The sequence below is a fragment of the Vulpes lagopus genome, chromosome 8 (genome assembly GCF_018345385.1).
Source record: "Vulpes lagopus strain Blue_001 chromosome 8, ASM1834538v1, whole genome shotgun sequence".
NCBI classification, from domain to species: domain Eukaryota; kingdom Metazoa; phylum Chordata; class Mammalia; order Carnivora; family Canidae; genus Vulpes; species Vulpes lagopus.
In genome coordinates, this window is record NC_054831.1 from 36,691,878 (window position 1) to 36,719,022 (window position 27,145).

At 38.2% G+C, this 27,145-nt stretch overlaps 1 protein-coding gene and 1 pseudogene across 2 annotated transcripts in view; one reads left to right on the top strand and one right to left on the bottom strand.

Moving 5' to 3' along the window:
- Positions 1 to 27,145, bottom strand: part of SPATA13 (spermatogenesis associated 13) — a 346,365-nt gene that overhangs the window by 199,934 nt on the left and 119,286 nt on the right. The gene's annotated exons all lie outside the window — the stretch shown is intronic.
- LOC121496771 lies at positions 22,423 to 22,802 on the top strand (annotated as a pseudogene).

A 27,145-nucleotide genomic window follows, 5' to 3' on the forward strand; every position in this document is an offset into this window, starting at 1 on the left:
GTCCGTGAAGATGAAGATACTTGCATATATCGTACATATAAAACACTTTCCCTTATATGTGTATTTAAGGGACAGTTTTGTAAGGATGGATAGATTTATGCCTGCTTTAAATATTTTCATCAAAACCTATTTAAAAGTTGGGTAGACTAAATCACGTCTTCATTTAACAGAACAATAGAACCAGGATCTCTTTAAATTAACGTGAAGTGGGGCAGCCTGGGTGGCTCAGTGGTTTAGCGCCGCCTTTAGCCCATGGCGTGAGATCGTGGAGACCTGGGATCGATTCCCACGTCAGGCTCCCTGCATGGAGCCTGCTTCTGTCTCTGCCTCTCTCTGTCTTTCATGAATAAATAAATAAAATCTTTTAAATAAATAAAATAAATTAACGTGAAGTGAAATCAACTATCGTTTTTGTCAAACACCACTCTTTCCCTAAAAAGGTTCCATTTGATTATTTTTTAAGATTTTATTTATCTATTTGACACACACACACACAGAGAAAGCAGGGGGAGCAGCAGAAGTAGAAGGAGAAGCAGGTACCCCGCTGAGCAAGGAGCCCAATACAGGGCTCCATCCCAGGACTTTGAGATCATGATCTGAGCTAAAGGCAGGTGCCTAACTGACTGAGCCACCCAGGTGCCCCTCCATTCAATCTTTATACCATTCAACAAAACAAAACAAAACTATTCACCCTACAGTGACCTACTGGAATTTTCTTAGTTTTTACATATATGGTGGACATTCTCAAACTTGTTCTCTAACAGTTTCATCTGAATAATTTCCTTTATAAAATCATTAAAAGTGGGGTGCCTGGGCTGCTCAAGTCAGTTAAGTGTCTGTCTTAAGCTCAGGTCATGACCCTGGGGTCCTGGGATGGAGCCCTGCATCAGGCTCTCCGCTCAGCAGGGAGTCTGCATCTCCCTTCACTCTGCTCCTTCCCCCTACTTGTGCTCATGCTCTCTCTCTCTCAAATAAATAAAATCTTTTTAAAAAAATCATTAAAAGTACATTTGTATCTCCCCATCTCCCACAGAACCTGGCGTACAGAAAATAAAAATGACAAACATGGTACATGGTACCGATATTTTATGTATAATTAACTCATTTAATTCTTAAAATAATCTGTGAGGTATGTGTCATTATTATCTTTATTTTAAATATGTAAAAACAGAGCCACAAAGAGGTCAAGCAACTTGCCCCAAGAACCATAACACATCAGTGGCAGGTGGGATTTGAACCGAGTCTGACTATAGAGTCTGACATTTTGATCTTGGTTATGCTAGTTAAGAAGGTTTCTTTTTTTCTTTTTTTTTGTTTTTAAAGATTTTATTTTTATTTATTCATGAGAGACACAGAGAAAGGCAGAGACACAGGCAGAGGGAGAAGCAGGCTCCCTGTAGGGAGCCCGAGGCAGGACTCAATCCCAGGACCCAGGATCACAACCTGAGCCGAAGGCAGATGCTCAACCACTGAGCCACTCAGGTGCCCCAAGAAGGTTTAATAAATATTAGTTTATTAATCAGTACACCATCTGAGCCTTTGGATTATTGATAGGACTGATTCCTCACTGAACTCATGCAGCTGCTGGAGAAGAAGGCAGCAAAGTGCTGGTCTCGCCGGACAGTGCCTGGCAATGCATTCCACCGCCCTGCGCCCCACCGCACTCTCTCTCCGGCACAGCTGTACAAGGTCAAAAGACCTGTGTGTGTGGCTCAGGAAGGCAAGGAAGAAACAATGTCCTGCTTTCTTCTCCCTCTACACCAGCAGATACATCGCCAATAGGCTTTTGTTTTTATCAACATGGCTCAGAGAGAATATACATTGAGAATGGTGGTTATAATTAAGTTTTAATTTTTTTCTAAAACTATGAAGGATATAATTAATAATAATAATAGCTACCATTTATTGAACCCTAAGGCAGGTACTAGGCCAAGTACTATAATGGTCTCATTTAATCTCCCAGGCAACCCTAAGGGAGGAACTCATCTCTCACTTAGGAAAGTGAAACTCACAGGCTAAGGCCAAGTAGCTGTATAAGAGTAGAGTCCTCCTCTTCCTCCTCCACTTCCTCCTCTCTCCCGCCGCATTCCCCTTCTGTCCTCTCCTCTCCCACCTTCCCACTTTAGCTCCTGTTTATCTGTTTTTTCTCTCTTTCTTTATAAATTGAAGTGTCAGTGACACATAGCAAAAAACTTCTTTTCATTAATTTTTTTGCAGAATAAAATGGCATTGTGGTTACACATTTTCTTTTAAATCTTTGTTGTACAATAAAGTGTTTACAGTGAAATTATGTCAACCCTAAAATACTCCAGCCTAAATAAATAAATAAATAAATAAAAATGAGAGTGCGGGGCACCTGGGTGGCTCAGCCAGTTAAATGTCTGACTCTTGATTTCAGCTCAGGTCATGATCTCAGGGTTGTGAAATCGAGCTCCATGTCAGGCTCTACAATGGGCATGGAGACTGCTTAAGGATTCTCTCTCTCCCTCTCACTCTCCCCTTGCACTCTTTCTCTCTAAAATAAATGCATAAATCTTTTAGAAAAATAAAATGAGATTACAAATGAAAGAAAAACAAACAAAAAAGGGACACATTTTTATAGTACAGCTCTGTGCCCAGATCTAGATAGGGGTATTTCCAGCACCTGAAGGAGTCCAGCTCTTTGTGTCTACATTTACTACCTAATGGAAATGCCATTAAAGTCTTGGTGAAAATTCACATCAAAGAAAGACCTTCTTGGGGTAAAGATTCTTCTGGAGCATTAGATTTTATCAGCAAAGCTTTCTGTGGCTAAGGTGCAACTGAAATCAGAAAAGTTCTTGAACCAGCCAGGTCATATTTGATTTGGATTTCAGCAGCTAATTTAAATTTAAATTCAACTTACCAAAAATGATTTGCATGAAACCCTTCATAGGAGAAAATGCGCTCATAAAGCAAGTTGTCAACAAGACACACTTAGTCTGTGCTTTGATGGGACCTGTGACACTAGAAAGGAGCCCTTACTCCAGTCTGTGCTTAAGGCTGTGTATAGAGAGGACCTGAAGAGGTCACATGGATGATGACTGTCACATGACCACTACTCATAGTGGTGTACTTTTGTGCTGCAACTACAGTATAAAGTTGTACCCAAAAACTGTTGCAATTTTTTTTACTGCCCTAAAAATTTAGGTAAGTGCTAAGTAGCTAAGTAGAATTAACAGATATACTTAAAACTATATGGATGTCTTTTTTGAGGGCGGAGGGGACTGATATTTAGATTCTATCCAATTAGTTTATCAGATTTGATTCTATCAAATCTGGTTATACTCCAGAATTCTAGAATCTAAAGATTCTTTAAGTGATTGGCTGATACTTGGGTAAGGAAGGTGGTAAGCTGATGCTGCAGAATAAAAATATCAGTAACAGGTAGTGGACATGCTGATGCAGAATTTAGCTGAGAAGGAGTTTCAGTTCCAGTGTGTTCTTTTTTAATATAGCAGGATTATTTAAGGCCACTGAGATTAGAAAGGCTGTAGGAAACAGACCAAGTAATCACTGAAAAGTGCTGAAATCAGCCCTACTTAGAGTAACTCCTACTTGGTTAATAAACAGAAGTGACAAAATGGACATGAGTAATGAAATGGCAGTTACTGATGCTACAAATATAGATGCTACAACTATGTAAAAGGATGAGAATTCTCCATAATAGGATATATATACTTGTGTGTGGACTTTTCTGTAGGGAAATCTTATCTCATTTCTCCTCTAAGCCTTCCTCCCTTCCTCCCTTCCTCCCACACACACTTGAATCTCATCTGGAGAACAGATGAACCCATTTCACTGAGATGTTCATCACAGAGTGTCTCTGCAGAATACATGATCTTATATACAGTACACCCTAAAGACTGTTAGAACTAATAAACATTCAGTAAAGTAGCAAGATACAAAATCAATATACATAAATCAGTTGTGCTTTCATATACTAAAACAAACTGTCTAAAAAGAAATAAAGAATCCCTATTCTCAATAGCTCAAAAACAACAAAATACTTAGGAATCAATTTAACCAAAGATGTAAAAGAACTGTACCCTGAAAACTCCAAGACATTGATAAAAGAAATTGAAGAAGGCACAAATAAATGGAAAGATATCCCATGTTCATGAATCATTAGACTTAATATTGTTAAAATGTCCATGCTACTCATAGCTAATTCAAAGCAATCTCTATCCAATTCTGACATAGTTTACAGAAATAGAAAAAACAATCCTAAAGTTAGTATGGAGCCACACAAGATGTATACTGATTTGTCTTATAGATCCATGGTAATTGAAACAGTATGGTACTCGCATAAAAATAGACACACAGTCCAGTGGAACAGAATCAAGATGCCAAAAATAAACCCATGCATATACAGCAACAAATATTTGACAAGGGAACCAAGAATACACAATGGGGAAGAGGTAATCTTCAATAAATGGTGTTGGGAAAACTCAATATCCATAGGCAAAAGAATGAAACTGGACCCCTATCTTAAGTCATGCACAAAAATTAAATTGAAAGGGGTTTAAAGACTTAAATACAGGATCTGAACCATAAAATTCCTAGAAGAAAACATAGGGGAAAATTTCCTTGACACTGGTCTTCATGATGATTTTCCAGATATGACCCCTGAAGTGCAAGGAACAAAAGCAAAAATCAACAAGTGGTACTATATCAAATTAAAAAGCCTTTGCACAGGAAAACAAATAATCAACAAAATGAAAAGGCAACCTATGTAACAGAAAAAATATTTGCAAACCAAAAATCTGATAAGAGGTTAATATCCAAATATAGAAAGAAACACAAATATTCCGATTATAAAATCAGCAAAGGACAAAAACAGACATTTTTCCAAAGAAGATATACAAATGGCCAGCCAACAGTTTCATGAAAAGGTGCTCAACAGTACTAATCACAACAAGATACTATCTCACACCTATTAGGATGGCTATTACAAAAAAACATGAGAGATAACAAATGCTGGTAAGGATGTGGAGAAAAGGGAACCCTTGTGCACTATCAGTGGGAATGTAAATTGGTGCTCCCACTATGGAGAACAGTATGGAGATCCCTCAAAAAATTAGAACTAGAACTACCATATGATCTAATAATAGCACTTGGGTGTATATTTTAAGGATATGAAATCACTATTTCAGAGAGATATTTGCAGCCTCATGTTCATTGCAACATTATTTATAAGGGCCAAGGCATAGAAATAACCTGTGTCCATCAACAGACCAAAGTATGAAAGGATAAAGAAACTATGAAATGATAGATGATAGAACAGCCACAAAAAAAAGAAAAACTGTCATTTTTGACAACATAAATGGACCTGGAGGACATTACCTTTGGCTCAGGGCATGATCCTGGGGTCCTGGGATTGAGTCCCACATCGGGCTTCCCACAGGGAGCCTGCTTCTCCCTCTGCTTGTGTCTCTGCCTTCTCTCTGGGTCTCTCATGAATAAATAAATAAAATCTTTGAAAACAAACAAACTCGTAGAAACAGATTGGTAGTTGCCAGTGGCAGTGGGGTGGGGGAAATGGGTAAAAATGGTCAACGTGTACTTCTAGTTATAAGTTAAAAAGGTTCTGAAGATCTAATGTAAAGCCTGGTGACCACAGTTAACAATATTGTATTGTATACTTAAAAGTTATTATGACAGCAGATTTTAAAAATTCATCACACACAAAAATGCTAACTATATATTGATGAATATGTCAACTAACCTTATTGTGGTAATTATTTTACAAGACATACATATATCAAATCAGCACATTGTACACCTTAAACTTACACAAAATTATATGTGTCAGTTATATCTCAATAAAGCTGTGGGGGGAGACGTCTGTGCAACCAAGGAAACAATAGAATGAAAAGGGTTAAAGTCTAGAATATATAAAGGACTCCTACAACTCAACACTAAAAATCAAAGAGCCCAATTAAAATATGGGCAGAGGACTTGAATAGATCTTTCTCTAAAGAAGATAAATGAATGGCCAACAAGCATATGGAAAGATGTTCAACATCACTAATCATCAGGGAAAGGCAAATCAAAACTGCAATGAGGTACACTTCACACCTGTTAGTATGGCCACTATCAAAAAAACCTCTAAAAATATTAAGTGCTAGGAAGTTGTGAAGAACTTGGAACACTTGTACACCCTTGGTGGGAATGTAAAATGGTGCAACCACTATGAAAACCAGTGAGATTCCACCAAAGTTAAAAATAGGATGACCATATGATGTAGAATTCCCATTTCTAGGTATATATCCACAGGAATCAAAACCAGGATCTCAGAGATATGTCCACTCCTGTGTACATTGCAGCATTATTTACAGTAGCCAAGAGGTGAAGCAACCTGAATGTCCATCGCAACAGATGACTGGCTCAATAAAATGTGGTATACAGGGATCCCTGGGTGGCGCAATGGTTTAGCGCCTGCCTTTGGCCCAGGGCGCCATCCTGGAGACCCGGGATCGAATCCCACGTCAGGCTCCCGGTGCATGGATCCTGCTTCTCCCTCTGCCTGTGTCTCTGCCTCTCTCTCTCTCTGTGTGACTATCATAAATAAATAAAAATTTTTTTTAAAAATGTGGTATACACATACAATGGAACATGATTCAGACTAAAAAAAAAAAAAAACAGAAACAAAAACCAGGAAATTCTGGTTAGGCTACAACATGGATATTATCCTGAGGACTTTATAAGAATAAGCTAGTTGGAATAAGCTAGTTGGAATAAGCTAGTTGCAAAAAGACAAATATGGTATGATTCCACTTCACGGAGTTATCTGAAGTGGTCACTTATAGGAACAGAAAATGGAATGTGGTTACCAGGGGCCAAGGGTAAAATGGAGGGAAGTTAGGGTTGTTGAATGGTATGTATAGATGTTCAGTTTTATAAGATAAAAAAGTTCTAGAGATCTGTTGCATAACAATGTGGATATAGCTAATACTACTGTGCATTTAAAATGGTTAAGATGGTAAATTTCATATTATATGTCTTTTACCACACACACACAAATAGATTAACCTAACACACAAAAGTATTAAACAAGTTTCAACAAGCAAACAAAACTCCAGTTAGATGGCAAAAAAATAATCAAACCATGAGTAGCAATAAAACAGGAAAAAAATCAAGTATAGCAATGGTCACAGTACTCTTAAATTGTGAATAAACTACTTATCCAAATGTAGAGAATGGTCAAAGCACATCTGTATGAAGAAATGATATGTGGAAGCGAAAACCCTAATCCTTCTCTGCTCTCTACTACTCTCATGCATACTTCTTTACTTTTGACCACCAAATGTGAGGGCTTTTTCCCATAGTGACCAATTGTCCAATACCAGCTGGGTGTCTAACAATTTAATTCTATTTTGACACTATCTGGAGTTAGCACAGGCCCTATAGATTAAGGGCTCTGTCCCACCAGACTGCTCCCCACCCCAACTTCAAAGGCCATGGCCAGTCCAGGTTGTCACCTGTGCTTCTGATCAGTTGTGTATAAATCGGAGGTGTCTACAACTCCTTTTGATAATTTGCTAGAGATTTTTAGAGGTTCAATTAATAGGCAAAACTGATAAAATCAACAGCCACTGGTGAATAGCTCAGTCTCCAATTCTCTCCCTTCCCAGGTGTGGGGTTGAAAGCTCCAAGGCTCTAATCACGGGGCTGATTCCCCAGGCTACCAGCCTCCATCCTGAGGCTATCCAGGAGATATCTTATTAGCATACAAAAGATACTCAACATTTTGGGGATTTCAAGGGCTTTAGGAACTCGGTTCCAGGAAAGGAGGGTCGGTAAATACTAAATATATATTTATCATCATGGCATAGTATTAACTTAAGAGCATTTTTGAATATTATATTTGAGTGTGTGTGGAGAGAGAGGAGAGAGAGAGAGGAGGGAGGAAAGAAGGGAACAGGTGAGAAAAGGAAAGAGCAGAGCAAAGAGTGGAAGGAAACCAATGGCAAGCATTGATAAGCAAAATCATGTTGGATGCTAATAGTAGGTCTTTGTATTTTTCAAGATTTTATAATAGGCATGTATTTTGACAGCCAGAAAAAAAAGCTTTTTTTTTTTTAAAGATTTTATAATGTGCTCGCTTCAGCAGCACATATACTACAAGATTTTATTTATTTATTTGACACAGAGAGAGCAAGAGAGCACATGCAGGGGGAGCAGCAGACAGAGAGAGAGAGAGAGAGAGAGAGAGAACTAGACTGAGCAGGGAGCCCGATGTGGGGCTCCATCCCAAGATCCTGAGATCATGACCTGAGCTGAAGGCAAATGCTTAACTGACTGAGCCACCCAGGATTTTTAAATTAAGAATCTTCAGGGAAAATAAAGAAGCACTCGGAAGGGAAGTCCCTGTCATCTTTGGGGCTGGCCCATGGGAACAGCAACTGCAGGAATAGGAACTCAGGATCCCTATGTGATGGGGAGGAGCTGAAGGAGCCACAGCCACTGAAAAAAGTGGAGGCACCAAAAGTCACACTTAACCGGTTACAGTTTCACCTGGATCCTCAAATGTATGTGAATTTCCCTTTGAGAGCATCCAGCAAGTTTTTATTGCACATTACTCATGCATTCTGGTGGCGGTCAATAATGCTGTGATACTGTCAGTCACATAGATAGAAGTTTTCTCCTTCTCAGTGCTATAAAACCCAATGAAAATGTATGTCAAAAGAATGCATGAATGCATCATTGAAATTACTATTAAAACACTTGCTTGGGGTGCCTGCGAGAGGCTCAGCCAATTAAGCATCTGTGTTCAGCTCTGGTCGTGATCCTGGGGTCCTGGGATTGAGCCCCATGTCAGGCCCCTTAATCAGCAGGGAGTCTGTTTCTCTCCCTCTGCCCCTCTTTCTCCCCCTGCTTCTGCTGTCTTGCTCTCTCTCTCTCTTTCTCAAATAAATAAACAAAATCTTAAAAAAAAAAAAAAAACAACCACTTTCTCAAAGGCAGGAGTTCCTTTGAAGGAGGGTGGGAGACTGGGATGAAAGTGTACTGTATAGATGAATCTTTTTTTTTTTAATTGATTTATTTATTCATGAGAGACACAGAGAGAGAGGCAGAGACACAGGCAGAGGGAGAAGCAGGCTCCCTGCGGGGGGCCCGGTGTGGGACTCGATCCCAGGACCCTGAGATCACAACCTGGGCAGAAGGCAGACGCTGAACCACTGAGCCACTCAGGAGTCCCAGTATAGATGAATCTTAAGAGTAAAGGCGAAAATGATGGATGGCCCAGAAGGGAGGAGCTCAGGTAAAAAGAACATCTAGTCTGGATGTAGGGGTTTTTTTTGAAGAGAGAGACAACTGAAGGACTAGAAAATCAAAATTCTGGCCCCAGCCTCATTCCAAATTTCTCCTGTGACTTTTGGCAAATAATTCTGTCCTTCTGGGGGCCCCCAGTTCTCAGAAGTGAGTATTAAGGAAGGTTGGCTGGAGTCAGGCATCTTCATGAATCTTCAGCAGAACATTCTATCCTTACAAGACAGTGAAATGTAAAAAGTGACACATTCCTTTGGAAACAGTAGAGAGAGAGTTGAGATCAAGGTCTCCGCGAGCACATTTCAAGACGCATGAGCTCATGATACAAAAGTAAATTCATCTGAAGATGAAATGCACAAGCTGACAGCAGGAGAAAATGGAAAGTGATTTTTTTTTTCCTCCTTTATAGAGCTCATTGGTACCTCAGGGCGAACAGAGTGTAATCTTCTTAAATGTTCATGCAGTGGGGAATACAGATGTCACTCAGGAAAGAGGTTTGGTAAGGAAATTTAAAGATCATAAATCACAAGAAATTATCTTGTCAGAGGCATAGTGCTCTGATGAGGTACTCCTAGGTTCTTTTTTAAAAAACCTTTTTAAATTATAAAATAAAACATTGATAGAGAACGCCATTACAAAATATGGCTTAATGAATTATTATAAGATGAACCTGTATAACCAGCACCCAGCTCAACAAACAGAATTTTGCCAGCCACACGGGCCCTGGACCAATCACAGCCCTTCCCCCACTGGTAACCATTATCCTTATGTTCACAGTAATCATTTATTTGCATTTCTTTGTAACTTTTTCTTGCAAGTGTCCATTCACAGATACAATGATTTCATCTTGACAGTTTAAAAATCCTTTGAATCTGCAGGTTACTCATCCCATTCTTTTTCTTCTCATTTATTTGTTTAAAAACTTGGGTCATTTGACCAGTAGAATTCCCCCCAAATTTGGATTCTTCTGCTTGCATGTTCATGTGTTTGGTCTGTGTATTACTCCATACTTTTTTTTTAACTTAACATGTTTCTTTCTTCTTTCTTTCTTTCTTTCTTTCTTTCTTTCTTTCTTTCTTTCTTTCTATTTTAGATTTTATTTTCTTTATTTTATTCTAAAGATTTATTTATTTATTTATCCATGAGAGACACAGAGAGAGGCAGAGACACAGGCAGAGGGAGAAGCAGGCTCCCTGCGGGGAGCCCCAGGTAGGACTCGATCCCAGGACTCCGGGATCACAATCTGAGCCGAAGGCAGATGCTCAACCACTGAGCCACCCAGGCGCCCTCATGTTATTTATTTTAACACAACTGAATTGAGTGTGGAAGTGTGAAACAAATATACAACAGGATACATAGAATATATCCAAGGGGCTGCCTTCAAAATCTTATGCCACAGAAAAGGTAAAGAATGTAACAATGGGGTCGATGCCTGGTTTAACCAAAAAGCTTTTATGACATTTTGTTTTAAATCATATATGACTACAGTCATCTCTGCTGAAGGATTTGGCAACGGTTTGTTTTTTTCTATTGTTAGTTTTTTAACATAGACACAGATTTGCTTAGAATGAAGCTGATTTTAAAAGCACACAAAAATTGAAGACAAAGAATGAGTTCAGCAACCTAGAGTGATAAAAGAATAAGATACTTAGCAAGTGCCCTGGACAGAAGACTGACTGTGCCAGGTGGTTGCTAACAGCCTGGGATTGAAGTCACTACCTTTGCAAAAGCAAGCAGTTTAGTATCGGAATGGTACAGGGGAGTCTGTATTTGTTCATTGGACTCTACTGGATCACAAAGAATAGCCAGCAGAGTTAAAATGTAGTCTCTATTAGAAAAACTGCATCTACTTGAACATAGCATTTCCTATAATAGTGTGGCTATAATGCCACAATACTTATTCGGGAAAAATCCTTTATATAGTCATTTTAATAAAAATTATTCATTATTTTGAAATACAAAGTATTTTGGGATGCCTGGGTGGCTCAGTGGTTGGGCATCTGCCTTCGGCTCAGGACATGATTCTGGGGTCCTGGGATCAAGTCCCACATCAGGTTCCCTGTAGGGAACCTGCTTCTCCCCCTGCCTTTGTCTCTGCCTCTCTCTTTTTGTGTCTCTTATGAATAAATAAAATCTCAAAAAAACTAAATATAAAGTATTTTAACTGAATAGCTGGTTACAGATAATCTTTGTTAAGATGCTATGTACAAAAAAAAAAGATGCTATGTACATCCTATCTAGTATGTTAACATTATTTATGCTTAGACATTTTTAATATCCAAACAGAACTTACTGCCAAATTATTACAGTAGATAGTAATTGATATGACATGCTTATTAATTGATCCCAAGGTATTATTACAGGTTAGCTTGGTGTTAGTGTCCTGCCTTTTTCACTAAATTCCAAACAGAGCATCTCCAGAACCAACAAACACCCTGCTGAGCATCTACTACCCAAGGACCAAGAAAACTCTTCTGTCAGGGGTGCTGCTGGCTCTGTTGGGAAAAGGCCAGGTTTCACTTCTTCTTCAAAAGGGACTGGTGGAAGTCCCTGGGTGGCTCAGTGGGTTAAGCAACTGCCTTCGGCCCAGGTCATGATCCAAGACTCCTGGGATAGAGCCCCACATGGGACTCCCTGCTTAGTAGGGAGTCTGCTTCTCCCTCTGCCCTTCGCCCTGCTCTTGCTCAATTTCTCTCTCTCAATGCAATAAAATAGACTCCTGCTGGGCATCCAGCAGCATGTTTTCCAGGGAACCATTATCAACAGACTTAGAGGCTGCAACACTCTCCTGTTTCTGTTACTGCTGAAGTGCTCTTCTACCCAGGAGCTGAGCACGTTCTCCTCCTGCAGGGCTGGGTCCTGCTCTGAAATGCCGTGCCTAAGGAACTGTGCTGCAGGGTTAGGGTCGGGGTTGGGGTTGGGGTCAAGGTTGGGGTCGGTGGGCAATCCGGGGCCATAGCTCTAGCGGGTCCCAGCAGTGTGGGCAGCCTCAGACCAGGGGCCTGACTGAGCCTCCATCCTCCTTACTTGCTCTAATGACAACTGGACCCAAAGACTTGATTCAAATCATGCTGAAATCTTTTGGCAAGACCATCAATGGTGTTGTGGTCTCTCAGGAGGCTATAATGTCTGCTTTCCACTCTGTAATGTTAGCTGTGGTTGATGCTCAATGTCTAAATAGTGCTGTCTGATAAAACTTTCTGCAATGAGAGAAACTTTTTTAAAAATATTTTATTTATTTATTTATTTATTTATTTATTTGAGAGAGAGAGAGCATAGGAGAGGAAGAAGCAGACTCCCTGCAGGGAGTCCCATGCAGGGGCTCGATCCTAGAACTCTGAGATCATGACCTGGACTGAGGGCAGATGCTTAACTAACTGAGCCACTCAGGCACCCGAAGGGAATGTTTGTATCTGTACTGTCCACTGTGGAAGGTGCTAGCACATGTGGCTATTGAACACTTTAAATGTGGCCAGTGTGAGTGAGGAACTAAAATTTTAAGTTTATTTAATCTTACTTAATTAGAATCTAGATTTAAACAGCCACAGCCATCTGTGGTTAGTGACTACCCCATTGAGCAGCACAGGATACTTACATTTCACTGGCATTTGTAAAATGGTTCACTTATCTTCATTTATTGTACCAAGTCACACAGTGTGTAGACATTAAAGCCAATAAATGCTTGCTTTTCTCCACTCTTCACAAATTCTCAAGATAATGAATTGGATCCCCATTATCCTTTGTAGGTGACTTAGTTTTTTAAGATATTATTATGAACTCATGGATTTAAATATGAGTTTCAATCAATTGCAATTAACATTCATCATAAAATTCAAAAGTGCTCCATCTTGATTCAGTGGGAACTTCTTTAAGCTGGCTCCTGAATCCTTCTGACATTACCCTGCTAATCTGTGATAGCTTTGGGCCCACCTGAAATGACAAGCTGTTCCAGGGTGATCTTTTTACATTTTTTAACTCACAGCTGGAACAACCATTTTTCAGGAATTCCAATTTGTCTAAGAGGGAAAATATACTTCTAGACCTCAATGTGGATCCTAAAGATACTCACTGCTATGAGGTTGGTCATTATTTCTAGGCCACATCAGTGAACAGAATTAAGAAATGTTTTCTCTTCAAAACATGAAAAAAATAAAATAAAACATTATGAAGCATCTGATGAGTTTATACTAATATACTAATATTTCCAATTCAAATTTAGGAATATATGGTTTTTGTTTTGTTTTTCAAATACTAGTAGTCCTATAGATTTATGGCCAATTAAATTTCAACAACAATGACAGGTCAAATGAATCAGGAAAGAATAGTCTCTTCAATAAATGGTGCTGGGAAAACTGGATAACCACATGCACAGGAATGAAATTGGATAGCTTTTTCATAACATCTACAAAAATTACCTCAAAATAAATTATAGACCTAAACATACAAGCTAAAACTATAAAACTCCTAAAAGAAAACATAGTAACCTTGTATTAATTAGGCCATGGTTTCTTAGATATGACACCTAAATAAGACAAAAATAAACTGGACTTTATCAAAATTAAAAACTTTTGTACTTCAGATGGCACATCAAGAAAGTAAAAGACAACCCATAGAATGGGAAAAGATACTTGAAAATTATATATCTGTTAAGAGACTAGTAACCCAAATACATAAAACTTATGACTCAATGATAAAAAGACAACCCAGTTAAAAAATAGGCAATGTTTTTGAATAGATATTTCTCCAAAGAAGATATACAAATGGCTAATAAGCACATGAAAAGATTCCCAATGGCATTACTCATTAGGGAATCGTAAATCAAGGCCAGTGCTAGATACCACTTCACATCCGCTAGGATGACCATAATCAAAATGATGAATAATAACAAGTGTCTATAAGGATGGCAGGAAATTGGAATCCTCACATATCCTGGTAAGGATGGAAAAATGTACAACTGCTTTGGAAAACATTAGACAGTTCCTCAAAAAGTTATGCAGAAAGTTAACCTATCCCACTCCTAGATACATAACCAATAGGACTGAAAATATATGCCTACCAAAAACTTGTAAACAATGTTTATAGCAGCATTACTAATAATTGCCCCAAAGTAAAAACAACCCAAATACCCATTAACAGATGCACAGATAAACAATAAGCGATATATCCATATAATAGTATTATTTGGCCATAAAAAGGAATGAAGTGCTGATACATGCTATAATATGGATGAACCTTGAAAATATGACAAAAGGACACATGTTGTATGAGCCCATGTATATAAAATGTCCAGAATAGGCAAATCCATAGACTTAGAATATATATTGTGACTGCCACAGCGTGGGGTGAGAAGGGAGTGCCGAGTGATTGATAATAGGTTTCGGTTTCCACTGGGGTTGATGAAAATGTTGCGTAGTCAGACTGTAGTGATAGTTGTACAGCCTTGGAAATATACTAAAACCACTGAATTGTATACTTATTTTTTAAAATATTTTTTAAATTTATTCATGAGAGACACACACAGAGAGAGGCAGAGACATAGGCAGAGGGAGGAGCAGCAGGTTCCATGCAGGGAGCCTGATATGGGGCTTGATCCTGGGACTCCGGGATCATGCCCTGAGCTGGCACATGCTCAACCACTGAGCCACTCAGGCACCCCTGAATTGTATACTTAAAAAAGACTAGGATGGGAAGTAAAGTAACCCAGGCAGCTTCTCAAAGGCAAGCATAGTTATCAAGGTATATTTCTTCTGAAATAAAGAGCTCTGGATTGAGTCCTGACGTCTAGGTTCTTGTCCCAAGACCATGGTTGACAAAGAGGGTCTGAGAGATGTAGTGTTGTGGGTCTGGTACCACGAGACAAGACCCATCTCGAATGAGAATGCCTACAACTGAATTGATTGAAAGCACTTCTCTAGGAAGAGAAGACTCATTTGAGAAAGTATAGCTGAGAAAGTTAACTTTGGGAGTCAAATTTTGTGCAGGGAAAGGGGGGTATGTTTCAAGTCCATTGTTCTGAGTTCTGTATCCCCAGATGAGAAGAGTTTGTGGATTCATCCAATAGCCAGTATAACTTTTTTGATTATCTAAGGTGGGTTTAAATTTTATTTTAATTAATAATTGTGATGAAATACACATAAAATTTACCATCTTACCCATTTTTAAGCATACAGTTCTCAGCAGTGTTATATACATTCATATTGTTGTGCAAGTAAGCTCCAGAACTTTTTTCATCTTGAGAAAAATGAAATTCTGCTCATGACACAATATTCCCCATCCCCCCTCACCCAGCCTTTGGCAACCACCATTCCACCTTCTGTCCCTATGAGTCTGGCCACTGTAGGTACTTCAAATAAGTGGAATTGTGCAGGATTTGTCCCTTTTTGACTGGCTTATTTCTCTTATTTCACCATCTTATAGCATGGACAGGATTTCTTTCTTTTTTAGGGCTAAAGACTATTCCACTATAGGCAAAGACTACATTTTGTTTTGTCCATTCATCCTCTGACAGACACTTAGCTTGCTTCCACCTTTTAGCTATTGCAAATAATGCCACTGTGAACATGAGTGTACAGATATTTCTTCAAGATCCTGCTTTCCAATTATTTTGGGTAAATATCCAAAAGGAGAATTGCTGGATCAAATGGTATTTGTTTATAGTTTTTTGAGAAACTGCTCTACTGTTTTCCACAGCAACTGCACCATTTCACTTTCCCACCACAGTGCACTAGGGTTCCAATTTCTCTGCATCTTTACCAACACTTGTTATTTTCTGGGTTTTTTTTTTATATATAATCCTAATGTATATAGGACAGTAAGGGGGCTCTACATAATGAGTTTGAAAAAGCTTTCACAAGTGTGAGTTTTATTTATTTGTTCTGGATATTTTAAGCCTACTGAAAGAGTAGGGACTATAGCAACAAACACCTGTGCAACATCTCTTAACTTTGTCAGATCACATTACTTCACTGTATCCTACTCTGTCCTCCCCACCATTTTAAGATAACTTATACTGAGAGAGTTTTCAAGTTATCTAGTTCTCTCCAAAAAACATTTTCCCAACTATTTGAGCAAACAGAACTATTTATGCAGAATCATTAAATGTACCAAAACCTGGATTTTCTATGCTAACTTCAAGTTCCCACTACTAGATGCCATGCATTTCCAAAGTCCTCATGATCATGCTCCCTAGAGACACAAACACTTCTGTGATTGAAAAACTGCAGCACAATAATACTGGTTTGATAGCCAAAAGGTATAAACCTGTTTGTGTTTTCTCTAAAAGTTTACATCCTAGGTCTGTTCCAGAATTTTCCTGGAGCCAGAGAGTCTGGCCTATGCTGTCACCTGCTATTTACATCTGCACACCCAAAAGTGGACCTCTTCGGACCTGCACCACTGTGGCAGTATCTGGGATGGGGAGAAGCCATCTGAGTGCAGCTGGGGCCACATCAGGTCCCTCTTTCCCCCCAGAACTCATCAAGAGCTAGACTCCCAAACACTGGGAGCCCCAGACAGATACACACAAGACAGGGTACAGCATCCCTGGGCCTAGGAGAGTATGGTGTGGCAATGGCTCAATATCTCCAGAGGATGTCAGACTCTCTTGAGGACCCTAGGTGTATGGGTACTGAGGGATTGGCTAAGATAAGAAAATAACACAGCTTTTCTTCTTACATCTCTCAAGAAAATAGCCATAACTACTTATTTTGTACATTTCCATTAAAATCTCAACGCAGACAAAAAACCTTCTAGTTTTTTTGATGTGATTTTACTTAAAAGCCAATGCTTCTGGGCACCTGGGTGGCTCAATGGTTGAGCGTCTATCTTTGGCTCAGGTCATGATCCCGGGGTCCTGGGATTGAGTCCTGCATTGGGCTCCCTACAGGGAGCCTGCTTCTCTCACTGCCTGTGTCTCTGCTTATCTGTCTCTCATGAATAGATAGATAGAATCTTAAGAAAAAAAGCCAATGCTTCTTTAACCTTCACTGAATGCCAAAATACGCTTTTGCAATATAAGTGATTACGTGTTCTGGTCTGTTTCTTACAAGCATTCGAAACATTTGCTGAAGAGCCATCTCCATGTGCTTCAATTCAGAGTTCTTAACAATATCTTTTGTTTTAGAACTACCAAACACCAAAGTGCTCATGTGGGTATCATGGACGTGTGTCTGGGAATGGGGAGTGGAAGGTTGTGAGGGGCAAAGGTGAGGAGCAGAACTCCTTGTGTCAAGATTTAAAAAAATTTAGGCACAAATTTTTATCAATGTCCTAATAAATGCAAATTGGCGAGTACATCTTTCTTCATCACATATATAAATCACCAATGAGATCCCAGCTTCACTAATTCCCACTCAAACCCACTCGAATTGTGATTCTCAAGTCACGTTTGTCCGGAGAGTTTCATGTGTTGTGATTCTTAAGGGGCCTGAGTTCTCCTCGTAGACCTATTCTCTGATGGCTCAGATTCTCTTTACTTCAATCTTCCAATGCTGAATTTGCTAAGAGCAGCAAAGCTACCCTTGAATAGGGGAGTTAAATTCCTCTATGAAAGTTTGCCCAAAGGTTGGGTCCAGATTCTAGAATAGCCTGGGGTGGGAGACGTGCTTGATAAAGACAGATTCCTGGCATCTGCTCCATGTTCACTGATCAGAAGCTGGGTGGTTGGAGCCCAGGAATGTCTATTTTGAATGAATCCCTAGGTGATTCTTGTACCTATAGATGTATAAGATCCAATGATCTGTACCTTAGCTCTACACTGAAGGTGGCTGCCATGAGGTGAAAGGTGACAGGGGTGATGATGAGCTGGTTCAGATGCAGTGATTCAGCTTAGTTCATATGTGGATAATTGAGAGATCCAGGGACCTGTACTTAACATATTAGCATAGCGAGAAATGTTCCTGGTTCTAGTTGTAGGTGACTCTAGAACTGCCCTTATCTTTTATCATGCAGCAAGCACAGCAAGAAATGAAGTTTGTTTTTTCTTTTAGTCTGAGAAGACAAATCAACAACAACAACAAAAATACTAAAAAATTACAAGGAAATGAACCTCCCCCCCTTTTAAGAAAATATTTATTTATTTATTTGAGGGGGGGACACAGGGAGAAGTGGAGAGAGTCCCAAGCAGACTCCCTGCTGAGCACAGAGCCCAAGGCAGGGCCCTATCCCACAACTCTGAGATCATGATTTGAGCTAAAACTAAGAGTCAGACTTTCAACCAACTGAATCACCCAGCTGTCCCAAGAAATGAAGATTTTTATAGAGAAGACCAGCCAACAGTTAGGAATACAGTATAAGGGAGCCCAAATAAGAGCTGCATAAAGAAAAAAATCTTGGCAAGTAGAGGTTGCAACAGTTAAGAAAGGAGAGTATTTAGTTTGTGCTAGAAGCTAGTTTTTATTTTTAACTCTTGTGATAACTGGGATATTAAGTTGCTTATATGTGGAAAACAGGAGTTCTTGGTGATTCTCAAACTTTACAGTGTACAAAATTCTGACTTAAAATTCAAATCCCAAGTCCTAAATTTCAATTTATTAGGTCAGGGAAAGACCCTAGGCAGCTGCGTTTTCACAAGCATCCTGACTGAGATTCATAGGTTCCATTACCCATGCACCTTGAATAACAGTGTTCAAAGTATTATTAGCACAGCCTGGCTCTTTCCTTATATATTTGCCCTTTATTCTAATGTTAGAATCTTGACTCTTAGTTCTTAAAGCAGCCAGGTTTTTCTTAAAATTGTAACATTACAAAAAATTCAAAATATTTAAAACCAACCTATTTAGCAGTTTTCTCATAACCACCAAGCTAAAGCTTCTACTTCTATGTGATACTGCCTTTTCCTACAATTGCTCCATTTAGCAGAAAAGAGACAAGCCAATCAGATTTCAAGGGAGCATTTGGGCCAGACCTTCTGGCTGTTTTTTGTGATATATCTGAAATGTGCCTCAAATTTGCATTTTTGTTGGAGCCACTGTTTCTTCCTAAGATCCATATCAAATTTCAGGTAAATATCTTAAGAAAATCTGGCTCACTAACTATAAGGTCTCTTCTAGAACTGGCAAATCACTGTAGAGTATTTGCATTCCTAAAGACAAGGAACAGTGAGGCACTGGTGAATGGAAAGTGAATTTCAGCATTTCCTGACTTTTATTCAATTCAGGAAGAATGACCAGCTTGAGTGAACCCATAGACAATTATTTTCACCCTTTATATATTTGAAAACAGGCTCAGCCACAAAGAAAAACACAGATTCCATTGATGTTTCTCAGTGAGGTTGACCTTTTAACCCTATGAAATATAGGTTTTTTTGGTTTTTGATTTTTGGTTTTTATTAGGGTCTGGTGGGAAGATGGATGGATTGTTTATTGTTTTGGAAAATAATGCAAGTAAAATGTGACCTTGCTAAAAAATGTGAACTCTCTTACTGTTTTACCAGGATGCTCTAGAAAAATAAGATTAATTATCCCAGTCTGCTATTGTGCTCTCAGACTCTATTTGAAAGGAAATGGTCATCTTTACTGATAATGAGCAGATACCAAACATTTAAAAATTCAACTTAATGTTACTGCTTCAAGCTTACTCAAGAAACCTTTTCATTCTTACTAGCTTTTTCAGTAACTCCACATAATAGAGTATAAAAATGCCACATAAAAATATCCCAATATAATTGCTAAAAATGGCTGTCTTCTTTATAAACTACAACTGAAATCACGTAGAGATGTCAGGGTGCCAAACATAGGGCAGTTTGAAGGGGAATAACTAGTATATCAATAGAACAATATGTTTTCAAGAGCCAGAGATCAACAGAGAATATTGCCTGGTATAGAGTTTTTCTACATAGTGCTCTATTAGCCCATTTCTAACATACCCTAAGGTTGGACTCCCTAATTAATTTCCTTTGAATAATCTTATATTTAAATTATCTCCCTCATAAACTCTCAATCTTAATCGCTTCCCATTGTACTTCATTGTTACCACTGTTTTTAAAACTCTGCCTCTTATTGACTCATCTATGTTGGATATGTAAACCATTATCTTTTCTTATTATTCAAGTAATATCAGTTGTAATCATTCAGTGACTATATGCAGCCACAAGTTAGTAATAAAAGCCTACTGGGGTGTGAAAAATAAATGCAATAAATATCTAATGCTTTTTAAAATGCTAGTTTATTTTTTAAATGCTATTGTTCATTTATTTATTTACTTATTTATTTAACTAAGCTCTACACCCAACATGGGGCTTGGTTCATGATCCTCAGGTCAAGAGTCTCATGCTTTACTGACTGAGCCAGCCAGGCACCCCAAGTATCTAACACTTTTAACTGACCCCAGAGGCACTAAGCATCCCCTTCCTAAAGCTGCTGCCCTCAGAGGACTGTCAGGATGCCTAAGAAATATCATATGACCCCAATTTCCTCTGTGAGCTAAGGTACAATCTCTAAAAAGCCCTTTAAAGAGGTCAGCATTGGAGAAATACCTCCAGATTAGTGGTGTAAGGACTTCCAAAAACCTCCATAAAGACAATGAGAAACTGGCAAAATCTGTCGAAAGCAACTTTTTCAGAGCTCTATAAGTTAATCAAGGGTTTGCAACACTCATAGAGTATTTATTCAAAGAATATGACTTAATCTCAGAACAGCAAACTTTGTGGCATTTCAATTTGCCCTGTTCCTATTCACTGCTCTCCCTAGCTCCACAGTAGCCTTGGAAAATAACAGGTTTATACCTTGGTAAGTGTGAAAAGCAGCAACCTAGCAGCCACAGGAGGGGACAGAATGAGTTTGGAACTCCTACAACCACACCATGAGAAAACTGTTATTTTTAAGCTTCTCTGCAAAGCTCCATTCTCAGGATATGTCTTTATTCAACCTTATTCAGAGCAAGTTCTGTGCAAAGAGCTGTATCCCTAGGGCATTTGTAAACACAGTCACTGGCAATTGTTTGACAACGCAGCTGCTTGTGGTAGTGATACCAGTTAAGACTAACAAGAGGCTGAACAAAAAACTTAAAAGGAAATGATGGGGAATGAGATGTCTTCAGGGGGCTTTGTAAAGCTGTAACATATTACTGAGAATCTAGAAGGCCACATGCATGTGCAGGGCTGCGGATATGCCCAGGGAAAGAGCTTAGAAGGCTTAATCTCTCACCTCTCGCTGACATTGAGACTTTGTACAAGCAGAGAGTGAAAGCTAAGGCAGAGATGTAAACGATCTACTAGAATATGGAAGGCGTACCTCAACACACACACAGAGGTCCTTATAAAAGCCTGGAAACTTATTATTTCAGTGCATTTGAGGAAATATCTCTCTAATTATTAGGCAACCACTAGCTAACTGAGCAGATATTAGTAGCTGCAAATGACAAAGAATGCATAGTTTGTAAACAGTTAATGCAGGAAAGTCACTAGACAAGCAAATGGCAATAACAGTAACAAAAAAAAAATCTCAGGGAGAAAGAAATCTGGATACTTAATATTTAAAACCTAGTTTCTATAAAAAAATTGTGACAAATGCAAAAAAAGAGTATAGTCCATGCCTAGGCAAAGAAGTGTTTAATACAAGCTATGCTGAAGGAAGCCCAGATGTTGGATTTGCTAGGCAAGGACTTTAAGTCATCTATTATAAATATGTTCAAATCACTAAAGGAAATCATGTCTAAAGAATTAAAAGGAAGTAAGAAAATGACATCTCACCAAATAGAGAATATCAATAATGTGAAAGAAATTATTGAAAAGAACCAGATAGAAATTCTGGGTTGAAAAGTATATACTGAAGTGGAAAATTCACAAGAAAGGCTCAATAGCATATCTGAACTGGCAGAAGAAAGAGAGAATTTGTCCAACAATCAATCAAGATGATCCAGTCTGCCGAACAGAAAGAGAAAAGTGTGCAGAGAAATAAACAAAGCCTCAGAAACCTGTGTGACATACAGGTGTAGCAACATACACATCTCAGTAGTCCCATCACAGTAGTCACAGGAGGGCAGAGTGAGAGAAAGAGGCAGAAAGAATATGTGAAGAAATAATGCCTAAAAACTTTCCAAACTTTTAAAAACACTATTTTACATATACATGCTCAATGAACTCCCAGGAGGATAAACTCAAAGATGTCTACATCACCTTTCCAACTAGGGCCCGGCAGAATGGCTCCCGAAAAGAAGGGTGGCAAGAAGAAGAAGGGCCGTTCTCCATCAACGAGGTAGCGAGAATACACCATCAACATTCACAAACGTATCCATGGAGTGGGTTTCAAGAAGCCTGCCCCTCGGGCGCTCAAAGAGATCCGGAAATTTGCCATGAAGGAGATGGGAACTCCAGATGTGTGCATTGACACCAGGCTCAACAAAGCTGTCTGGGCCAAAGGAATAAGGACTGTTCCATACCGTATCTGTGTGCGGTTGTCCAGAAAACGTAATGAGGATGAAGATTCACCAAACAAGCTCTACAAGCTGTTACCTATGTACCTGTCACCACTTTCAAAAATCTATAGACTGTTAATGTGGATGAGAACTAATCACTGATTGTCAAATAAAGGTATAAAACTGAAAAAAAAAAAAAAGATGTCTACATCTAGACACATCATAGTAAAATTGGTGAAAGACAAAAACAGGAAGAACTTTGAAAGCATCAAGAGAAAAGCAACTCATTACACATGACATGATGGATACAAAATAAGAACAACAACTGACCTCTCATCAGACATCTGGAAGCCAGAAATCAATGGGTGACACATTCCAACTGCTGAAAGAAAAAGACTGTCAATCAAGAATTTGATAGCCACTGATACTATCCTTAAAAAAAGAAAAAAAAGAAAAACTTAATCACAAATAAACAAAAAATGAGAGAACTCAACACTAGCAGACCTGCCCTACCAGAAAAACTAAAAGGAGTCATTCAGACTAAAATAAGAGGACACTGGACTGGGTTCCACCCAGAGAAATAAAGAGCTCTGGAAAGATAAGTATACAGGTAAGTATGAAAGATAGTACAGATATATTTCTGTTTTTAATTATTTTATTTAAAAAAATATTTTATTTTGCTATCTGATTTAAAAGATAGGTCATGATCTTGGGGTCATCCAATAGAGTCCCACATCAGGCTCCATGCTCAGTGGAGAGTCTGCCTCTCTCTATTCTTCTGCTTTTCCCCCCTCCCATTTGCTCTATCTCTTTCTAAAATAAGTAAAATCTAAAAAAACAGTAGAGTAAAACAAATGGGGAATTAAAATGGTATTAGAGAATGGTACTAGAGAATATCTAACCCAAAAAAGGTAGTAATGGAGAAACAAAAGAACAAATAAGACATGAGACACATAGAAATAGCAAAATGGCAGTTGTAAATTCTACCTACTTGGTGATTACATTAACTGCAAATGTGTTTCTTTTTCTTTTTTTTTTAATTTTTTTTAAATTTTTATTTATTTATGATAGTCACACACAGAGAGAGAGAGGCAGAGACACAGGCAGAGGGAGAAGCAGCCTCCATGCACCGGGAGCCCGATGTGGGATTTGATCCCGGGTCTCCAGGATCGCACCCCGGGCCAAAGGCAGGCGCCAAACCACTGCGCCACCCAGGGATCCCAAATGTGTTTCAATCAAAACTGCAAATGTGTTTCAATCAAAAGACAGAGACTGGCAGTATGGATTTAATGAAAGAAAGAAAGAAAAGAAAGAAAAGGAAGAAAGAAAAAAGAAAGAAAAAGAAAGAAAGAAAGAAAGAAAGAAAGAAAGAAAGAAAGAAAGAAAGAAAATAAAGAAAAGAAAGCAAAGAAAGCCATGATCTGTAAGAGACACATTTCAGAGTCAAAGATACAAGTAAATTGAAAACTGAAGGATGGAAAGAGATATCCTGTGCAAAGGATACCCAAAAGAGAGCTGGAGGAGATATAGCAATATTAGAGAAAATAATCTTGAAGACAAAAAATTGTTACTAGAGATTTAAAAAGAACATTTAACATTTCTTAAAGGGCTGGGGCTCCTGAGTGGCTCAGTCAGTTAGGTGTCTACCATTGGCTCAGGTCATGATCTCAGGGTCATGGGATTCTGCTCCTGACCAGGGAGCTTGCTTCTCCCTCTCCATTTGCCCCTACTACCAACTCATGCTCAATTTCACTCTCTCTCTCTCAAATAAATAAGATATTTAAAAAATTTTAACAATTTAAAAAATTTAAAAAGGGACTCCTGGGTGGCCGTGGGATCAAGTCCCGCATCAGGCTTCCTGCATGGATCCTGCTTTTCTTTCTGCCTATGTCTCTGCCTCTCTCTCTCTCTCTGTGTGTGTGTGTCTCATGAATAAATTTAAAAACTAAAATTGTTAAAAAATTTAAAATTAAAATTAAAAAATTAAAAACTAAAATTGTTTACAAAAATAAAAAATAAAAAATTTTAAGGTCAAACCATCAGAGGACATAATAATTACAAATATGCACCTAATAACAAATACCAAAAATACAAGAAGGGAAAACTCAGAGAAGCAAAGGGAGAACTAGACAATGAAACTAACATCTTCAATATCTTGCCATCAATAATGGATAGAATAACTGGGTAGAGATCAACAAGGAATGAACAATTTAAATAACATTAGAAACCAGTTGGACCTAATAGTCATCCATAGAACATTCAACAAGAGCAGAATATATACATTTTTCTTTGTGTCCATGAAATATTCTTCAAGATAGACCATGTGCCAGGTCACAGAACAAACTTTTTAACAAAGTTAAAAAGGAATAAAATCATAGGAAATGACTGACTACAATGAAATGAAATTAGAAATCAGTAACAGAAAAAAAATTGGAGAAATTCACAAATACTTGGAAATTTTAAGAACACATTCCTGAATAACAAATGGTCAAAGAAGAAATCACAAGATAAATTAGAAAGCACTTTGAGATAAAAATGAAGACAAAAGATGCTAGAACTTATGGGATGCAGATAAGAGAGAAATTTACTGTAATTTCTGGCTTAAGAATGAAAGATCTCAAATCAATAACATAACTTTCCACTTTAAGAAAATAGGAAAAGAAGAGCAAACTAAACCCTAAATAAGAAGAATGAAAACAATGATAAAGATTAGAATGTAAATACTGAAATATAGAACTTTTAAAAAATTGAAAAAAAATCAACAAATTCTAGTTAGTTCTTTGAAAGACCAACCAAATTGATAAATTTAGCTAGACTGGCCAAGAAAAAATTAGAAGAGACTTAAATTATTATTATTATTATTTTAAAGAATGTATTTAATTATTCATGAGAGACACAGAGAGAAAGAGGCAGAGACACAGACAGAGGGAGTAGCAGGCTCCATGTAGGGAGCCCGAAGTGGGACTCAATCCTGGGTTTCCAGGATCACACCCTGGGCTGAAGGCGCGATAAACCGCTGAGCCATCTGGGCTGCCCGAGACTTAAATTATTAAATTGAGGTAGGAAAGAGGAGACATCCTTACCAACCTTACAGAAGTAAAAAAGATCATAAGGGGCTACCGTGAACAATTTTATGCCAACAATTTAGGTAACCTAAACAAATTCCGAGAAAGGCATGAACTACTAAAATTGACTAAAGAATAAATTAAAAATCTTGTTAGACACATAACAAATAATAAAATTGAGTTAGTAACCAAAAACTTCCCACAAAGAAAAGCCCAGACCAAGATTGCGTCACTGGTGAATCCTATCAGAAATTGGTTAAAGAATTAACACCAATCCATCATAAACTTTTCCAAAAAGCAGAAGAGAATATTTTCTAGCTCATTTTATATGGATAAAGACATTACAAGAATGAAAAACTATAGATCAATATCTCTCAGTAATAAAAATGCAGAAATATAAATAAAAGACTAGCAAACCAATCCAGCAACATATAAAAAGGATTACAAAAAATAAAAAATAAAAAGAATTACACATCACAACCAGGTGGGATTTATCCTGGGAATGCAAGGTTATTTTAGCATGCCAAAATCAACTGATATAATATTTAAATTATTATTTAATTTAATTATTAATATTTAAATTATTATTATTTAATAATTTTTTTAAAAAATATTTTTGTTTTGCTTTGGTTTTGTTTGGTTTTGTTTTGTTTTGTTTTTAACACACTGGCTCCACACTGGATGTGGAGCCCAATGCAGGGCTAAAACTCACAACCTTGAGATCAAGACTTGAGTCACTCAACTGACTAAGCCACCCAGGTGGCCCAACTGATATAATATATTTTTTAAATATTTTATTTATTTATTCATGAGAGGCACATGAGAGAGAGTGAGTGAGAGAGAGAGAGAGGGGGGGGGGCAAGACACAGGCAGAGGGAGAAGCAGGCTCCCCACAAGGGGCCCGATATGGGACCTGATCCCAGATTCCAGGATCAGGACCTGAGCCAAAGGCAGACAATCAGCTGCTAAGCCATCCAGGCATCCCTGTAATATTTTTTAAAAACAAAATAAACTACAGCACAGAAACTATATAGTCATCTTAATAGACAAAAAAAAAGAAAGAAAGAAAAGAAAAGAGAAGAAAAGAAAAGAAAAGAAAGGAAAAGAAAAGAAAAGAAAAGAAAAAGAATAACATGGTCCTGTTCATAGCCTGATGGGAGAGCTAGAGAGCATCATCTCTGAGAACAGGGACCACTATGCACACAGCCTCTCTAAATGCTAGAGACCTACCCTTCAGTATCCAGCCATAAACCAACCACACGTGAACAACAACAAAGACTCCTTCAAGAGCCTGTGGCCTCTTACTAGGAGTGAAATAGGCAAACTCATGTGCAGGTTTTCTTTCTTTCTTTTTTTGACATTTAAAAAAGATTTTATTTATTTATTTGAGAGAAAGAGAGCACAAGAGTTGCATGAGCAGGGGGAGCTGCAGA